A 15,410-nucleotide genomic window follows, 5' to 3' on the forward strand; every position below is an offset into this window, starting at 1 on the left:
TGTTACACTTTTAAATGAAAGTTTAATGTGTTATAGAAATCCTGGCCTATTCAACTTTTCAGCTGGTATTCATTTTATTATTGTTTTTCGGAAATATCTGCCTTCTCCTTTTGACTCTTGCCAGCTTGCAACAATGCTATGGGGTTGCCGACCCCTTCCCTCAAACATTTGTTAATCTTTGAGGCTACACTTTTTACATTATTGTTACTTTTTATTGCTTCTTTAACAGTCTGTCATCCAAACCACTGCCTGGTTGCTTGGGTAAGCTAAACCCCAGCAACCATTTAGCTGCTGAAATGTAAAACCTAAAAAACAAAAAGCTAAATCTTTCAAAATCCACACAAACACAAAAATGAAGACAGTTGCTAGTTCACAGAATAACTCTGTCTACAAAATACAATAAGTTCTCTTTAAGGTGAAATTCCCCTTTTAGGGCTCAAACTTTATTATGGAAACACTGGGTTATAGATAAGATCTCGGAGCACTGTGGGCTGAACTCTGTTAGAAAGATAGCTAGAATGTGAGCCAGAAGGCATGGTAGAATTATTGCTTTGTTCGAGAACTTAAAACCATGTGGATAACAAAAAAGTACGTTGAATAAGCTAAAGTTACTAAATGAGTAAGTTCTAACTTTCACCCATTGATAAATACAATTCTAAAAATCCTGTAGGAATGAATAGAATGTGGGTGAGTTTTTATTTATTAAGATCTAAACTCATATTTTGATATTTTGAATACCGCATGAATTTATTTTTTTTTACGGTGGAAATACACAGCTTGAGGTGACTCATTATATTTTATAATTTATGTTTGGTAATGTTTCATGTTTAAGTGCTGAGGGCATGCATCAAAAGTAATGTCATGCCCGTTGTTTGTCTGCCTTGTAATAATAAAGTCTTCTGCAATCCATGGAAGCGGCAGCACATTATCCTTGCAAGAAAAGAAAATTTGTGGAGTTATGGCATTAAAGGTTTTGCAGCGCCCACTCAACCTTGGTCGTTTTGTACGGTGGAAATAAAAAGAAATGCATAATAAGGGATGAATAAAGGGAAAAGCACAAGTTGTATATTTGTTTCCCAGCACATCACAAGATCAAAATCATGAGCACGGCCCAGATTTTAATAAACTGTCAGAGAGCAAGAAGTCACTGCTATCCCATTGCTATCGAAACAGAGGTCTTTTTCATTTCCTGCATTACAGCAAGAGGGCCCGGCGTCATTAACCACTTGTTTGCCAGATATCTCAAACCTAATGTGAGAGTACTAAAACAATTTTCCACAAGCTCCTTAAAGGAAAACTATACCCCCCAAAGAATGTAGGTCTCTATAAAAATATAATGCATAAAACAGCTCATATGTAAAACTGTGCTTCATGTAAATAAACCATTTTCATAACAATATACCTTTTTTAGTAGTATGTGCCATTGGGTAATCATAAATAGAAAATTGCCATTTTAAAAAATAAGGGCCGCCCCCTGGGATCATACGATTCACAATCCACACAAACAAACCAAACATGTTCGGTCACATGAGCCAATTAAAAGACAGAGTTCTGTCTTTTGGTTCCACGCTTCTTCCTGTTACGCTCACAGGCAACATCTTCACAGCTTCGGAAGTCTTCAGTAAGAAAGCAGCATATCGGTGCATGCGCAGTTGTGTAGATTTTCAGTCCCAAACAACTGCACATGCGCCGACAGCTACGGTAATTGTCGAAGGGACCCGAAGATTCCCGAAGCAGTCAAGATGGCGCCCGTGAGCTCACTCGCTGACTCTGCATCATAATCAAAGATGTAGGGGCATTTACAGTAACGTAACTAACAGTCTCCAGGCCCGGGGCGCAGAATGTGCACCCAGCCCCCCCCCTAGATGCGCTAGACATCCAGCGGGCCCCCAGGGGGAGCGGGCCCTGGTGCAATTGCACCTCTTGCTCCCCCGGTAGTTTGCCACTGGCAATTTACAGGTATTAACACCTGTATGTGGGTGAACAGGGAGGGGGGGACTATGGAGGGTAGGGGTTTTCATTAGTATAGGGGTTTTGTTCTCCTTTAAGGGCCTCATACACGGGCAGATATAAGCTGCAGACAGATTAAATTGGCAGCTTATTACCCAGTGTATGGGGCCCTGCGATATGCTTCCCCGATCGATATCTGGCCAAAAGTCTGCCATATGTTGATCTGGCAGGGTTAAAAATCCCATCTGATCGAGGACCGCATTGGTTTGTTGATGCCGCCCTTGATCAACACCTCGTATGGCCCTAGGGCCCATGATCGGATGAGCCCCATATCACCCACCTCAAGGTGGGCATATCGGGGAGAGACGAGTGGATCTCTACATGTATGGCCAGCTTTGTCTCCTACTATGAAAGTTCAAATGAGCAAACCTTCCATTAAATACCAATTAAAGAATGGATACTTACTTTATTGTGTTTGTTATAAGAACACAGGCTGAATGGATATTTTAAAGCACCAGTGATGGCATGTAACAAAGTCTATGCATTGATAGCATTCCCTTTTGCATTGTGCTGTATTATTCAATTTTATTGCTGATCTAGTCCATGAAAAACAGCTGCCTTGTGTGCATAAAGCTGGAGACACAATATAAAAATGCTGATTAGACCGAGGATGTACTAAACTGGTGGTCTTCATATCCAGACAGCCAGCCAATGCCCCAAGGGGGATAAGAAAGCCTCTGTTACATTTCCTTTATATTGTATCTAACAAATATATGCCAGTTCCGACAAAGCAATACATGATTTCATAAAAATGCACATTTTTCACAGCCATTCTATACAATAAGCATGCTATTCTTACTGTAAATAAGCAACAGGCAAAATGTACTGACATTCATCTCTAACAATACAAGGCAGTTCCATTTTAGCACTGTAAACCAGATGATTGAACTATTTCCAATGGATTCCAAGGAAAAGCAAATATAATACAAGGGAGGTTAGTGTCTGTCTCCAAACAGCGCCCTCGACTTGAAACCTGATTCACAACTTTATTATCTCAGCATTACCCCCCACACACATTATCATTGACCAGATTATGGTTAATCCTACCAGAAGACAAATAATCTGCCTGTATGTTTGTATAAGTGTATAAGTGTAGGTGGAACCCAGGGGAAACCCACGCTAGCATGGGGAGATCATACAGATAGTGCCTGCACCCTGACAATCAGGCAGTGGTTTGAACTGGAGATGGGAATATGATTTGTAGAGGGCTTTCATAGAAAGACAAGTAATAAAATATAACTATAAAATTGTAGCCAAACAGGGCAATAGTTATTTGGTTATGGCCTCCTTTTGAAAGCTGGAAGGAGGCAGATAAGTGGAAGGCAAATAACGCAAAAAATATAAAAAAAGAATTAATAAATTAGGAAATCCAATTGCAATGTGCTATAAAAAGGGCATTCTATAACATATGTACAGGAAAACTAATCCTTAGAAAAATGAATACTGTACAGGTATGGGACCTATTATCCAGAATTCTCAGGACCTGGGGTTTTCCAGATAACGGATCTTTCTGGAATTTGGATTTTCATACCTTAAGTCTACTAAAAAATGATGTAAACATTAAATGAAACCAAAAGGCTAGTTTTATTAATTATGTCTTAGTTGGGATCAAGTACAAGGTACTGTTCTATTATTACAGTGAAAGAGGAAATCATTTTTAGAAATCTGAATTATTTGGATAAAATGGAATCAAAGGGAGACACTCTATCCATATTTTGAGCTTTCTGGATAACTGGTTTTCCGGATAATGGATCCATACCTGTAGTGACAATAATCCTAGGCAGACTTGAGTAGGCCATAAACAGACCAAAATTAACTGCCAAATCAGTAGGACAGATTAATAACCATTATTCTCCCCAAGTATAGGGCAAAACAATGGCACAGTTTTAGTACAAAGATAATTTCCGTAATATGGAGCTTTCCGGATAACGAATGCCATACTTGTATTATAGGTATTGTTTTAATTTTCCATTAAGAAGTGCAACAATATGGATGTTCATTTACCAAATCCACGGGGGCAAGTGTTGGAGATGTCATGAGCCCGCATTATATTCTACAGGGCCCTACCATGGAGCACTGCACCCGTGTGGCAAGGCATATAGTAAGTACACGTCTAGGTAAATGTTTTTGTGGGGCTTCATTTACCATTTAAACGCTTGCCCATATACAAGAATTCAAATTCTAGTCTAATCAAGATTACTGGCTGCATTCAATAACATAAGGATTGTAAAAACCCCAACAGTTTTTAACCAGGTCATTTTCTGCCATGGGATTACTCCAAAAAATCAACATTAAAAAAATGCTGCTCGAAGGGTTGTGGCTTTTCACTAACCGCTAATTCTGTCCCATGTCACTATTCCAGGTGTGACCCCTGAACTAGGCTCTATTTATAATTTCTAAGACTGGGTGCAATCCTGCTCACATTGGCATCTCTCCATATTCTGTATCTGTCACTTTCAACAGAACTGGAGGCAAAGTAAAATATCCGAGCTGCTTTTCATTTCAGGCCAAAGAGAGAGAGAGAGAGGGGAAATCCTTTAATATTTATCTTTAACTTAAGAAATAATATTTTGCAAAACCCAATGCCACTCCAAGAGATAATTGATTGGATTTGCGTTACATTCCTGCCAGCAATTAGGAAAACGCTTGTTTAATCACTTTTCATTCTGCAGAGAGCGACAAATGTAGATCAAAGTTTCCTGGGCAATATAATCATAATATTTCCCCTCCTGAATCCTACAAACACATGATGTTAATTTCCCCTTACCTTTCTACTGCAGAATAGACACACTGATCCGTGGATGCGTCTCACTGGTCCGGAGAGCAATGGAGGGTTTAGGGACATGGAAAGTGAGAGCATTTCAGGAGAGGAGACGGAAGAAACAGTCAAATCATCACCCTTCTTAATGACAGAGCAGCAGGCGGAAGGGGTCAAGTGCGGAGCCAAAATAAGAACTTCTAACAGACCTCTGACTAATTGTCTTGTGCTTTTAAGCACATGACATAGTGTCCTCTGATGGCAATAAAAAGAATGGGAAAAGTAATTTCTTCCACAAGCTTACACACATGCATAAAGACCCAGCCCATATAATGCAATGCCCAAGCTGAAATAATGTGTTTCACAGATGTACCTTTTTAACAGTCCTGACCACCAGATGACAGTTTCATTACCTCTTGGAACATTACTCATCAGATGTGACAAACAATATGAAAGATAAAATTCAATTGTGCAGGAAAGGCATTCACGTCCCAACATTTTAATTTACAGATAGGGGACAAAGTAGGCTACACCCCGTTATGCCCCCAGCATTTCCAAATCTGTCCTCAATCCTTCCTATCTTCACCTAGACCTTGCTCATTTTTAGGGTAGGACTTCACAAAGCGAGAGGAGCCGACACGTCGGATGAAACCGCAGCCCCGACAGTCGGATAAATGTAGTTCTCATCTGCGATTTCTCCTTCACTTCCTGTTTCTTTAGAACATCCGACACGTCGCATGTGTCCTACCCTTAGAGTCAATGAATTGAGATTGTCCAGCAAATATTAGTTATGCTAACAAGGGGATCCCAAGTCCCCACTGGTCCAGCTACTGTATGTGTAAATCATGGGTTAAATTCAGAACCTTTATATGCAGAGGGTGTTCACCTGTGTTTTGACATTGGGTACCAGTGATTGTTAAACAGTAAATACAAGGATTAACAATCCAACAGAAAAGCACTTCAGCCTAATTTACTGCAATTCTAAAAACAAGTCAGCATTCCTGACCCTCTGTTCACACCCCCTTTTCTTCCCAGACAACACATGATCCTCCCTAGATCACTGCCTCCATCATGCCCAAAACTAAGGGATAGGCATATGCCTAGGAGCACATACCTGCCTTCCCCTAGTATTGGCCAATCTGAATCTCTGGGCGCACAGTGAAGAGTGGGGGTCCTGCTGGGGTAGGTGCTTGCTAGGGTTCCACAGGCCTGGCACTACCCTCCACCCCCCACTGGTGACTCACAAAAAATATGAAAGCATTCAGCAACGGACTGGTTTACCTGGATCCCCTTGTGAACCAGACCTCTAGGGTCTGCCACCTTCATACTGGTGGAAGGGACCCACCAGGATTTTTTCTGGTACCACGGTGGTCCATGTGACCGTGGGAGAGTTGACATTTATGCAACACTTCTGGAAGCTGCATAGGAAATTATCTCTACCCCTTAAAAAATCAAAATCACTCCCCTTTCTTCAGTGTTGGACTGGGACACCAGGGGCCCACCAAAAACCCTTAGACCAGGGGCCCACCCAAAAACCTTTAGACTAGGGGTGCACTCTAAGTATTATTCTTCCACTCCTCACTCAACCTCTATTCTCATATTCTCTTTTCTTTACATACTATAACCTATTATTCCATCTATTTAGCCTCTTTATTCTCACAGAAATAGGCAATGGCCATGAAATAGGCCAAATGGTTGGAAAAGCAGGAGGGCCCACTGACACCTGGGCCCACTGGGAGTTTTCCTGGTATCCCGATGGGCCATTCTGACACTACCTTTCTTATATATAGAGGTTGTACATGGTACTTTAGACACTCCAAGACAGGATATTAATTGGAGACATATTATTATAAGCCTTTATTTATAGACCACCGACATAGTCTGAAGCACTTTTTATATCATTCACATCTGTCCCGGCCCCGATGGAGCTTCCGATCTAAGGTGCCTATTCACATTCACACACACATTATGGTCAGTTTCATCAGGAGCCAGTTAAACTGCCTGTATGTTTTTGGAGTGTGTAATAAAAACCACGGCACCCAAGGGAAACCCACAGAAGCGCAAACATAACACATAAGAGATTCTCATACCACAAAAATACGTTACTTTGATATTGAGAAGGAGTCCCTTTATAAAAGCAAGGCATCTGGATAATGTACTCTTGACAAGAGAATGTAAATTAATCTACAAACTTAAAACCTTGAGTCAAGCCCAATAGTGATCATGTATTTTTAGAGTAAATCCAGGCTGATGGATGCTGACTGCAAATCACAGTTTTTTTCCCCACAGTGCAGTATTTTCCCCAGAATTCCAGTAAATTTGCTACCCTCTACATCTATGTCTGACGCACAGACATACACAGTGTCAAAATGGAGGCGATCAGCAGTTTTTGAAAAGCGCGTGCAATTTGCAGCAAACACTTTGTGTGGGGATTATGTCACTTCTGGAGTGTTAAAACCGGCACTAGCCCTTATTTTGCTGGATGCAAGTGTTTGGCACCTGCTGACACAATGTGGTAAACTTCGGTAACAGTGAATAGAATTACTGCCATGTCCAGGGTGGCAGTCACTCCAGGGATCCCCATCGTTTGATCGATCTAGCACGAGTCAGGACAGAATAATTGGCATTCAGTGCAACTATACGAACATGCAAGAAGAATGTATGGACGCAAATACCTTTCATGAATAGTGTCAACACACAAACTTGTGTCCATTTTAATGCGCTTACACTTGCACCAACAAGTGTAAGCGGGCCGAATCCCTTTCGATTCGTCATCAACTGGCCGCGGATTTCTTCCACCTAATGTGGGAATGCCAATACATTTTGAGCTTTTGGACACAAGTCGTAAACTATCGAGCAGATAACCTTGACTTCCCGAGGGTAATTACTCCTAATATTGGCCTTCTGGGGGTCTTAGAAGAGATATTTCCAGCCAAATATGCTCAATTTGTTTCCGCATCCTAATTTTTTATGCAAAAAAAAAAAAACTGTAGCCCTCCACTGGATGGGTAACCTCCCACCCTCTCTAAGAGCTTGGATTCAACTCGTTAATATTGTAGTACCGCTTTATAAACTCCTCCGAAGCTAGGGGAGCACCAATGAAATTCGATAAAATTTGGGGCTCATGGAATGACATTGACCCCTGTAGTGAGTTTCAGTTGAGTTCACCCATTCCCAGTCTGTGGAGGTTTAGTTCGCCTCAATACTCTCGAGGGTCCTAACCTAGCCCTTAAGATGTAACGTACAACTGTGTTTGGGAGTGTCCATCTCTACCTTTTTAGTAACTTTATTGTATTATGCTTGGTGACAGCTTGTGCCTTATATCCACTTTTTCGACCTTGTATCAGTCTGCGTATTTACTTATCCATTTTATGTATGATTGATATGTGTTAAAAAAAGGAAATAAAACTTACCTTAAAAAAAAAATATATATATCCAACAGATCACCACCCCATTCTAAATTTGATTATGGATAGGTTAACTGTTCACATTAGATGAGAGGTGCAGTGCCTTCCTCTATAATTATTAGGGATGCACTGAATCCAGGATTCAGTTCGGGATTCAGCCTTTTTCAGCAGATTCGGATTCGGCCAAATCCTTCTGCCCGGCCTAACCAAATCCGAATTTGCATATGCAAATTAGGGGCGGGGAGGGAAATTGCAGGACTTTTTGTCACAAAACAAGAAAGTAAAATTCCCATTCCTGCCCCTAATTTAAAATATGCAGATTAGGATTCGGACAAATCTTTCGCAATGGATTTGGGCGTTCGGCCGAATCCAAAATAGTGGATTCGGTGCATCCCTAATAATTATAGCCTATGGTACCCGGGGCATTAATCAGTCACAGTATATACTAGTGTATAAATACAGCAGCAGAATAGTTCAACAGAGGGGCTAATCGGGGCACCCGCACCAGACCAGCTTATGTACACCTGAACCTAAAAACTGGCAGGTCGGTATGACCCTTTATTGACCAATACTGTCGCCAGTGCCTAAATTTTCTCTCCAGAAGTAAAATTATTCCCTATCAGCCCTTGTTACAGATAGCAGCATAATGATTTATTACACCAATTATACAGAAGGTTTGCATTAACAGTTTATTAACTCAGCGCTGTCTTCTTCAGTTTAATAATACATCAGCCGTGGAATTCTCTGCTCAGTTCTACATCATGAATCGGTGACCCGGTTTGTAGTAGAAGAAGGGGAGCAGGTGTTTCTGAATCCTTGTGTGGTTGGCATAATTTAGTGTATCCAGGATATATTAGGAGTGACCTAATATCGGTTGATTTTTCATTTGGGAAGGTTGGGAGGTATGATAAAATTGTAAGTAGAGCATGCAAAACCAGAAATATAACGTAGTATTCTACAACAGTTACAGTTGTGTCAAGTTATTAAAGTTCAATCGCACAGAATTCTAGAAAGCTTAACATACTTAGTCCTATGAATTTCAGTTTACAGTTGCTAAAGGGGTGGTTCACCTTTAAGTTTAACTTTTGGTATGTTACAGAGTTGCTAATTCAAGCAACTTTTCAATAGATCTTGAGTATATATTTTCTTTTAAATTTTTTAATTATTTGCCGCCTTCTTCTGACCCTTTCCAGCTTTCAAATGGGATCACTGACCCCATCTAAAAACAAATGCTCTGTAATGCTACAAATGTATTGTTATTGCTACTTTTAATTACTCATCTTTCTATTCAGGCCTCTCCTATTCATATTCCAGTCTCTTAGTCAAATCAAGGCATGGTTGCTAGGGTAATTTGGAACCTAGCAATCATATTGCTGAAATTGCAAACTGGAGAGCTGCTGAATAAACAGGCTAAAGAACTCAAAAAACACAAATAATAAAAGAAAGAATATGACTCGCATACACTATTTTGGATTTGGCCAAACCCCCAAATCCTTTGTGAAAGATTTGGCTGAATACCAAACCGATTCCTAATTTGCATATGTCAACGAGGGGTGGTAAAACATTTTTACTTCCTTGTTTTGTGACAAAAAGTCACATGATTTTCCCTCCCTGCCTCTAATTTGCACAAGTAAATTTGGATTTGGATCCTGCTGGAAAAGTCCAAATCCTGCCCGAATCTTTTTCAGCCTATCACCCAGTTAAAAGTAAAAAACGCCAGCATTTTTTGGGACTTAGAAGAAATTCCTATCTACTTTATTGCATTTCGCCTGGTCTGAGCTGGCAAAGTCAAGTCTGGCGCAAGAGGTAACGTTCAGTAAAATCCGCAAGTTAGTGAATTAGCGTAGTTACGTTCCTTCGCCAGAGAGCAACTTCGCCTGGCGTTAGGGTGCGAAGTAGCGCTAGAGTATGTCTACTTCGCTAGCGAATTTACGCCAGCACCCGTTAGTAAATCGCCAAAGCGGCAAAATGACATCACACTTCGCCCTTTAGTAAATTTGCCCCATAGAATCTATTTTTTACAAATAATCCAATTTTTTTTAAATTATTTTCTTTTTCTCTGTAATAATAAAACAGTACCTTGTACTTGGTACAAACTTAAGGTGGCGATAGACTCAAAGATCCGCTCATTTGGCGACATCGCCTTACAGAGCATTTGCTTTTAAGTTGAGGTCAGTGACCCACGTTTGAAAGCTGGAAATAGTCAGAGGAAGAAGGCAAATAATTAAAAAAACTATACAAAATAAATAATGAAGACCAGATGAAAGGTTCCTTAGAATCGGCCATTCTAAAACATACAAAAAAGTTACCACCCCTTTAAGGTTTTGTTTTTTTTGTTGAAACAGAGAAATAATAAAATAACCATTTAAATGTTGTGCAGTGCAGGTTCTGCATAAATCCAGGGCTGTTCGGTGTGATTTAAGGGAAAGAAATGTTGCTAAATACAACAGGTTTGACATTCTCTTCACTACAGAATATATTTGTAGCTACCTCAGCTAATTCTGTGAGATCTGTGAGATTACTGCCATTCACACACTCATAACTCACAATGTAGTGCGTTGGTCGGTTGTCTTCCTGAGGCTTTCCCTGGCCCCTCGTTTATCACATTTCCCCTAGCCTTCCTTTCTCTTTTCTTTACACCCTAAAACTGAATAAAACCTAAAAATACTATGTTGTTTTGCACCAGGTCAGGTTTTATTTACACCCTTGCAAAATATATTGCACTAACTGCATAATGTCATTAATATAATTTATGCTGGCTGGGAGATGAAATTGAGATATTCATTGCAAATAGCAGAGGAAAACTCAAAATAACAAATCATGTCCCATGCATTTAAAATGTAATTTAGAAGCAACCATACACTGACAACTAGCAATGCATCCACCCCACACCTTTCTATACAACCAGCAATATTGAGAACAACTTTGTTTATAAATGATTCAGAGTCGGCAGATAAGTAGTAATATTCACCCCCATAAATGTTTACACACTCTCTGCTAAAAAAAGAACCATTTCCAAAACAAGCAGCTTAATTTACATAGGGGCACATTTACTAAGGGTTGAAGTGAATTTTCGAATTCAAAAACTTCGAATTTCAAAGTAATTTATGGGTACTTCGACCATCGAATAGGCCAAATTCGACATCGATTTGAATTGGAAAAACTTTGAATATTCGACCATTCGAAAATCAAAGTACTGTCTCTTTAAAAAACTTTGATTTCAACAATTTGCCACCTTAAACCTGCCAAATTTTTATGTTAGCCTATGGGGACCTCCTAGAACCTAAGTTTTTAGATGTCGAAGTTTTTTTTCTGAAAATCGATCGATTAAATCGTTCGAATCGACGGATTTAATCGATTGATTGAACGATTTTACTTTGATCGCATATGGCCATATTCGATTAAAAAAACCTTTGACATCAAATATCGTACTACTGCAATTCGTTGGTCGAATTTCAAAGTTTTTTCACTTTGAAATTCGACCCTTAGTAAATGTGCCCCATAGTGTTATTTGGGGATTTTTTATTATTCACATCACATTCACACACGCTATGTTCAATTTGAACAGGAGCTAAATATTCTGCTTGTATGGTTTTGTAGTGTGGGAATATACCTACACAGACTAATTGCCATTTATATGGTTGTAATTGTACCTAGCATCCCCAGAGCTGCAAGGTAGCAAATCCCCAAAACATATCACTTCTTTCACAGAACTGAACTGCAACCTAGCATGTACAGTATAATGTCTCAACAATAACCTCAGTAGAGTCTCACCAAATCCCACCTAGACATATTGGGGCTCATTTCTAAACTTCGCGCAGGGCAGAATGATTTGCACAGTGAAAATATGTGCCCTGTACCTGGTTATATTTGCTGAATAAGTGTTTTTCACACTGCGAATGTCTGTAAAAGCTTTTTAAATATAGCAAAAATCGCAAATTGTGAATATTTCTGCTTTTGAATTGCACCGCAACTTTGGTGGTGGAGAAAATATTTGCAAAACAGTTTTACAAAATGCGAATTTAAGTTACTGTCAACGCTATTTTCGCGCACAACAACCTGGCAAAGTGCCTGTACTCACGCACAGACCCTCTCCTTTGTTAGTCATTTGCGAAAATGTATTCACAACGCGAATTTGCAAAAACTGGAAAGACAAGCACAGCAGCGCAATATTTTAGCGTTCAGGAAAAAGCAGGGGCAAAACAATCATTTGCGAATAAATATGCCCTACCAAACTTTATAAATGACTCCCACTGACTCCTAGGGGGATTATTTATTAAAGGTTGCGTTTGTGAGGGGGTTTTTTTATACCTCAAATGAACTCACAGCTCAAATGTTTTTTTTAATTTATGAATAGACTTGAATATAAAAAACTCGAATCAGTGTAATCGGGTGAAAAACTCAAATTCTGATGTCATCAGTTATAAACGTGAGTTCTGATGTCATTTTTGTCACATGACTAACTGAAACATGTGTATTATAATAAATAAAGTACCCCCAGTTGCAAAATATGAGGATATTAGAAGTTACCTCAAAGTTCCATGACCTGTATAAAAACACTCTGCCTTCGGCCTCGTGTTTTTATATGGTCATGAAACTCCTTGGTAACAAGAGGGGGTACTTTATTCACTATATTATTTTATATGATATTCATATCTTTTGTGTATTATAAGGATATAATCTACCTTCCTTCCCACGTGCGTGTCTATAAATGGCTCAGAGAACCAAAAGTGCACTGTCAGGTCAGAAACAGTAACATTAATGCTGTAAATGTACATATTAAATCCAAAAAAAGTTACCTCATAATTGCCTTTATAATCATATTTAATAAATCTAACAAAATAGTAAAGCCTGCATCACAGGGTCCAAGGGACAACGAATGCCTCTCAGGGGGAATAACTAATTGGTAATAATCTGAAGAGCTTTCTCTCCAGATAGAACATCCTCTCCAGGCCCTCTGTCATTTCATTGAGTGCTTGGCATGTAATTAAGTGAATGAGGTTTGATAGAATATTATTTGGGCTTGAAAAGGTTTTGTTCTTTAACATACTGTAGGTGTCTAAGGGCTAGCACTTTGCTCGCTTGCACTCTAACAACTGGATATTAATGTTAGGTTGTGCTTACAGCTTCAGGATCTGCTCAGTGTTGGTGGGGACATCTCTTTCCCCTGCAAATCTCTTCTCAATGAAGGAGCTGGTGTCCTGTGTAATTTCTGCATGCACACCTACACCCTGTACTGGAGGATTCCACATACACTATAGTTATAACTGTATCCCCGTCAAGAGTGAGAGTAAGGAAAGCAGCCAAACTCTTTTTAGTGAATACAATGTCCAACAATCTTTCAGCTCCTGCACTTTTTATTAATGATTTTGCTTATTAAAATGATTATTATCAGTGCAGAGCACATCAAGCAGAATCATAACAAAGCCTGGATATGTTTTTTTCTAATTAACATAGCATCTCTATTGGAGCAAATATCAAGTTTAAGTCCTCAGGGATTGAGTTGGCCAGCTAGGCTGGGTTCCTTTTTCCTGAGATCGGAGGGGGAATAGTCCCCCTAGGTTATAAAAAGGGATGGCCACATGTACTCTGCGTCTTTCTAGTGCACCCACTAGCTGGAGAAAATGGGGTGTTACTGCTAGGGCCTGAGGTGGAATTAGACCTCAGTATAGGAGAAGCAAGTGTCAAGTCAGAATCTCGTTATAGGTCACTTTAGGAGTGACAGTTAGGATCAGAAGAGTTACTAAGCTAAGGCTCCAATGAGGAGATTAGTGGGGGTTAGCTCCCTGCAGCACCTCAGTCACCATTATAGGGACCTGAGTGGTTAAATTTAGGCTTAGGTAGATCCTGTAATAAAACATCTCTGTGGGCTTTGCCTAGTGATGGAGAGCTGGTGACCAAGAGGCAGGCTATACTACCCAAAGCAAGTTGGTGAGGGAATATAGGAGAGTTGTGAGTTTTCTGAATGTATTTGAGCTGCTGCCACTTGATGTATTATTTTTTATACCAACTGAGCAAACACCCTGCAAATTAAAATGATGGGCATCCTGACTATGTTGAAGCTGTTCAATAAATTGTTCCACTGTTTTTAATACCATTGGCACCCAAAGTTATTGAGAGAGAGTGAATGCTGTGTGCCCATACCAGAGTGGTATCCCTTCCTCTACCTCTTAAGTGAAGGCCCACCTGAAGATACAGAGTCTAATAATATCAGAGCCTACTGGAAGTTGCTGGGAGTTAGACCCCTTGTAAAGGTCTTTATACAGCATACAGTAACAAGACGATTTCGGTGTACCCCCATCCCATACAGCTGTTACACAAACATACAATTATAACTGTTTTTGTCGGCTACAGTAATCATCTTTTCTGAATGCGCAATAAAGTATCACAGGGTTGTCAACAAAAAGCATCTTTGATGAAAAGTGCACTGGCCTGGGGTACTATCCTCATCTCTGATGATGTCCTGTCCTGAATATGTTCAGTAGAGTTCAAATCAAAACTTTTACTTTGAAATTCACAGTAAAGAGGATGGCAGGAACATTAGCAGAGATGTTGGGGTGGTCACTTCTCAGTGATTATGAGCACCAGCTCAGAGTCTAAGATCAGCAATTATATTCGCTGGGGGTTACCAACACTTTGGAACCAACCAGTGAATTTGAGTTGACTTGTCCTTTAAAGTGGACATCCCCCCCCACATTATAACTTAATTTAAAATTGCTCACAATTGCTCTTTAGGGCACTTCTGCAATTTACATTATTTATGACACAATGAGCAGTAGAATTTAGAAGAGAAGTGACAAGAGATGCTTCCTTTATAGTAAAATTGAGTTTTTACCACCTGACTAGACAGAACAACAGCATTCCTGTTATAGATATATGTAGTAAACTGCTAATATCATAATCTAAAATAAAAAAAATAATACATGTAAATTGCAAAAGTGCTCTGAAGTTGCAATCTGAGTGATTTGAAGTTATTTGGGTGTACACCCCCTGTAAAAATGTTCAAAAAGGTAATTGCCTTTGTTTGCATCGATAACAAAACAAAGGTAGAAATCTATATATTTGTTTTCCTTAAAATGTATAGATGTTGACTGTTATTAACTGGTACAAAGAATAAATATATTGGCTATGCAATGAAATGTACTAAGGTAAAGAAACCAGCTGTACATGTAAAACTATAGAGAATGTTTAAACAACTAAAACCATTTATGTGCAGCTCTAAACTCGAACAGCAT

General features: G+C 39.5%; 1 protein-coding gene across 6 annotated transcripts in view; it reads right to left on the reverse strand.

Moving 5' to 3' along the window:
- Window positions 1–15,410, reverse strand: part of LOC108713861 (tetraspanin-4) — a 374,746-nt gene that overhangs the window by 323,847 nt on the left and 35,489 nt on the right. The window contains exon 1 of one of the 6 annotated variants that reach the window (XM_041589970.1): window positions 4,778–4,872. The exons of the other annotated variants lie outside the window; for them this stretch is intronic. The gene's annotated coding sequence lies outside the window, so the exon portion shown is untranslated. Of the gene's footprint in view, window positions 1–4,777; window positions 4,873–15,410 lie in introns of those variants that run through there. 6 annotated transcript variants of the gene reach the window in all.

This window comes from Xenopus laevis, chromosome 4L, assembly GCF_017654675.1.
Source record: "Xenopus laevis strain J_2021 chromosome 4L, Xenopus_laevis_v10.1, whole genome shotgun sequence".
NCBI lineage: Eukaryota > Metazoa > Chordata > Amphibia > Anura > Pipidae > Xenopus > Xenopus laevis.